The sequence below is a fragment of the Bidens hawaiensis genome, unplaced genomic scaffold (genome assembly GCF_021521415.1).
Source record: "Bidens hawaiensis isolate Kalapana, Puna unplaced genomic scaffold, B.hawaiensis_p1.1 tig00004364_1, whole genome shotgun sequence".
In the NCBI taxonomy this organism is placed as follows: Eukaryota; Viridiplantae; Streptophyta; class Magnoliopsida; order Asterales; family Asteraceae; genus Bidens; species Bidens hawaiensis.
In genome coordinates this window covers 1590283-1595732 of record NW_027491263.1, presented here as the reverse complement: position 1 = coordinate 1595732, position 5450 = coordinate 1590283, and positions in this window count along the sequence as shown.

Here is a 5450-nt window from a genome sequence, read left to right as displayed (position 1 = left end):
ATGGAGCACACATGTACGACTTTTTGTACTGGGAACGATCAAGGTCTCCTGCATAAAATATATGATGAAATAACCCACGGATCAACGTCTTGTCAAACTCACATGGAATGTCCATGTTATCCACAAATCTAAGCACCCGTCTGATAACCCCAAGAGATATAACGATTGGCTGCTGTTGACCTCAGCGACAATATGATTCTCAGACTCTACGTAACGTGTCGAATTCCAAAACGGACGAATGACACTGAAATGAACTGGTATATTTGCAATAATGGCATAGTAGATCCTGGATCATCGTTGGAATGAAATAATATATCCAAATGAATCATGGTCCGCAAAATTATCTTCCACAAAGACACAGATATTATGCTTCTTGTCAAACGGTAACAGAGAAGCAGCAGGAGCCTGTTGTTGTCGTACAAGATGTTGTTCTGGATCAACCTGTTTCGGATCCTCAACGGGAACATCTTGTAGATGTTCATCTTCCATTTATGTAAATCCATAAACACGAGGATTAGTAAATATGAACATAACTTATTAAAATATTTTAAAATTTCAATTTAAGAATTTAAAATTATAAGTATCATTCGTTAGTTCATTCGTCAAGAAGAATGATGTCTTTCGTTATAACGAATGACCAGATTTGTTATGATAGTGGTAGAGAATGATTTACTAACGAATCAATCATAAAAATGAGATTTCATTCGTTATCAGATCACACGAATGAACTGATTCGTTAATATCACATGAATGAACTGATTTGTTAATATCATCGAATGGATTCACGAATGAATCAAAAGCACGAATGAAAGTCCATTCGGTGTCTGTAACGAATGATAACAACATTAATAAACTTTGACCTCAACTAGTCAAAGTCAAAATTGATTAAGAACATTGACAGTCAACATGCAATCAAAAAATCTAATTAGAACATGTATAACGATGAATCGGTGTAATCTAAGTTTGAACGACCTCGAAAAATAATCGATATTCAATCCCAAATCACCATTTAGGTTAAAAATCATTAAAGCTATGATTTATGTTCATAGTTTAAATCCAGTGAAAGAACTGATTAATTGACTAGCAAAAACCGATGAAAATTGATGAAACCTATTGCGTTGAAGTCGTCTTTACCTTATGAATCTGAAACACTGATCTAAAAGTGATTTGGTTAAGGTCGAAATTTCGAGAAAAATTTTGCAAGGGTTTGCCTAGGTTTTGTGAATATCAGGATGAACGAATGAGTGATATGTTCATCTCCTGTTCATTAAATATAATAGACTTACACACTTCCCAAGACAAATGAATAAGCCCATTCGTTAATTCAAAATTAACGTATGAACCGTATTCGTTTATTCATTCGTTATCCCGTTAGCGAATGAACAATAGATTAATCAAATAACGAATCAACTCAGATTCGTTCTTTATTCATTATCAATAATGATGATGAATGGGTTAATACGTTATCAGTGTAGCGGAAGCGAATGATAATAACTAATGGACTTATTCGTTATTCAAATTTGAAAATAATTGACCCTCATTCGTTATCAAAATGGGTAACGAATGGAACTTATTCGTTCTGACTGATCATAATGAATAGGTAATAAATAATAGATTTAAAATGAAAAATGTCATATTAAATCACAAGGATTAAAAAAAATCTTACCAGTCGAAGTAAGATGCAATACCTTAATGTGCTTTGCGTTCAAAACACATAAGTTAAATACAAATAATTTAAATGACTTAAATAAAGGAATTAAATAAAAATGAGAAAATCTTTTTGGTATTTTCTTTTCTTTTATGTATCCTTTAGCTCGAAAATCGAAAATAAATCAGAAAACGAAAATTGAAAATCACAATATTTTTGGATTTTTGAAAACTAAAACTAATATGAAAACTAATCTACGAAAGCAGTACAAATTTTTGTGAGTTTAGCAGAGAATCATATTGACCAAATTGCCCTTCCATCGCAGTTTTATATTTCAGCGCTATTATGACTGGTGTTAAGTTGGTCATTGATATTGTTGTCCACTTAAATCTTATAACAAACCTTCGAGTATTTTTGTGATATGATTTAATTTTCAGTTAAAGCACATAATATCATAAACTATCAGCCTCTAATCTCGGTGCAGGCTTAATTTGAATTTTACCGTATCACCCCAACTTGACTTAAACCATTCTGTTGCTGATCAAAATTAAGATTTTTATAGAACACATTATTAAGAGATACACCAAGCTTCCTTTACCGTGAATGAGTATGCACGAGTTCATCTATAGGCTTACATACATTGTATCCCCTGGGGTCCGTTTCTTATTGATATTGAGACACGCGCAAGGGAGGAACAATGTGTGACAAACTGTGGATTTTGATCAAGTTAGTAATTAGTTTGTACAATGTACAGTAGTGATCAAGTTTAATGACTTTTGGGTTTCCTCTAAAAGCTTTTGAAATATTCATGTTTATGAATACCCGGATGATTAAGCCGCATAAAGACTCACAGTGTCCGGAAATTGGATGAATTTTATTTTGTATTTTTGTTTTTGGTTTTTCTCATTACAACAAAAATCACAATACTTTTGAATTTTCAAATGTGTAATGTTTTTTGGATTTTCTCTATACAAATAAAAATCACAATATTTTTGTATTTTTCATTCCCAGCCCCCCCCAAAAAAAAACCCCCAAAACATAAAATAATCAAACCAAAATAAACAAAAACAAAAAATAAAGATGATTATCCGAGCTTAAGGATATCGGCAAGAGTTTTCAATCCGTTTAAACCAAGTAAAAAGTTAAAGCGAGTTTTATCAAATGTCTTGGTAAACATATCAGCTTTCTGGAAATCCATGTGCACCTTCTCCAGATCAGTTAGTTTCTTTTCAAAACAATCACGGATAAAATGATATCGAATTTCGATATGCTTTGTCTTAGAGTGGTGCACGGGGTTTTTGGTGATACTAATAGCAGCATAGTTATCAATAAAGATGGGAATAGTAAGAAAATTCAAACCGTAATCACGCAAATGTTGTTGGATCCAAAGAACCTGTGAACAACAACAAGAGGCTGCCACATACTCTACTTCTGCGGTTGAAGTGGAGACCGTTGTCTGCTTCTTACACTGCAAGGAAACAAGTCGGCTTTCTAAGAACTGACAACCCGCTGTAGTAGATTTGAAATTGATCTTGCATCCTCCATAATTAGAATTGGAAAACGCAGTGAATTCAAGGCTATCATCCTTGGGATACCATAACCCGGTGTCAGGATTACCCCTCAGATAGTGAAGTATACGTTTAACCGCCGTCAAATGACTCACTAGGGGACTCGATTGGTACCTAGCACAGAAACAAACAACAAACATGATATCAGGACGAGAAGCAGTTAAATACATTAAAGAACCAATCATTGCTCGGTAAAGGTTTGGATCAACGGTATCCTCCAATTCATCCGGTGACAAAATATGACCCACGGGAGAAGTGCAGAAGGGATTTTTCCGGCAGTTATCTTGAATCGGCTCAAGACATCTTTCACATATTTTGTCTGATGAATTAAAATTCCCACGTTAGACTGATGAACCTGCAACCCTAAGAAGAAATTCATCTCCCCCATCGAGCTCATTTCAAACTTCGTCTGCATCGACTTCTCTAATTCCTTACACAGCTTGTCGTTTGTAGAAACCAAATATGATGTCATCGACATATATTTGGACAAGGAGCAAGTCATCACCAACATTCTTGTATAAGAGAGTACAGTCCACAGTTCCTCGTTTGAAGCCATTATTAGTAAGGTGGTCAGCAAGTGTGTCGTACCAAGCTCTCGGGGCTTGATGTAAACCATGAAGAGCCTTGTTCAATCAGTAAACATGATCTGGATAATCTGGATCTTCAAAACCAGGAGGCTGCAAAACAAATACTTCTTCATGTAGTTCCCCACTGAGAAACGCACTCTTGACATCCATTTGATAAACTTTTGATATTCTTGAAAGCTTCATAGGCCAAAAATATTCGTATAGCCTCCAAATGAGCAACTGAAGCATATACTTCGGTGTAATCTATGCCCTCTTGCTGATGAAATCCTTGCACAACCAAACTTGATTTATTTCTCACAATGATCATCTTTCTTGCACTAAAATACCCATTTTGTTGGAATTGGCTTCTTAACTCGTGCATGCTTGTCAATGAGATCCCACACACCTAGTCGATTAAACTGTTGCAGTTCTTTTTTCATTGCCTCTACCCATGAAGTATCTTCAAGCGTCATACGAACACTCGTTGGTTCCATTTGAGATTAAAGGCAAGTGTATTTTGCGAGATTCATGATTCCTGATGAGTGCATATTGGCATACACGTAATAATACATTATCATCATTTGAAGTTGCAATCTGATGATGTGTTTACACACCAGCATCAAGAGCACTAATGATGTTATCCTGAGGATGATAAGGATGAATTCGAAGAGTCAAATTATTAAGCACAACAACATTATTAGTTAAATTAGTCATATTCTCTTCAGCATTATAAGACGATTCACCAATCTCATGACTTTCAAGAAATGGAGCTGAAGAGAAATCAACAAAATGACCATCATCTGATGAGATAGAAATAACGTCAGATGTATGAGGAAGATCATCTTGTGGAACATCCTCATAATTAGAAACAACATGTCTTGGAGGTAAGAATTGATCTTTTAGATAAGCGTGTACCAAATCTTCATCAGGTTGATCAACTATTTGAGTAAATGAATTAAATAAAATTTCAAAGTCAAACATCCAATAAGGCCCTTTGCCAGCGGGATGTGTGGTGTATCGTTGACAATCGACATGGTACCACTCTTCAACACAACCCTAAGTAAAATTGAACACTCGTTTCTTAGGTGATGCATAACCCAAGAAATAACCTTCAATTGCTTTTTCTTCGAATTTTCCCGTATCTTTTTTCAACATAGTACAAGGACATCTGAATGGCTTCAAGTACATTAAATTTGGCTTTCGGTTGTTCAGAAGCTCATAACTCATCTTTTGTAGCTTCTTCACATTCATAACATGATTAAGCGTATAGAAAGCAGTATTCACAGCCTCATTCCAGAATTGAACATGAAGCTTAGAATCTGCCAGCATTGTTCGTGCAGCTTCAATCAATGTCTGTTCTTTCTTTCAGCAACACCATTCTACATATGGAGCATTATATTCTCAATGACTTCCTTTCTGAATGCAAAAGAAATCTAATATAGTGTTTTTGAACTCCATATCATTATCACTCCAAATACGTCTCACTTTGTGTTTATAAAGTGATTCGATCTTTGTGATTAGATTTTGAACAAGAACTGGTGTCTGATCTTTGGAACTCATAAATAACACCCATGAGTATCTTGAATAATCATCAGTGACAACTAGATAATACCAATCTCCAGCAATACTCGCATGATTCACAGGACCAAACAAGTCCAAAGGAGTATT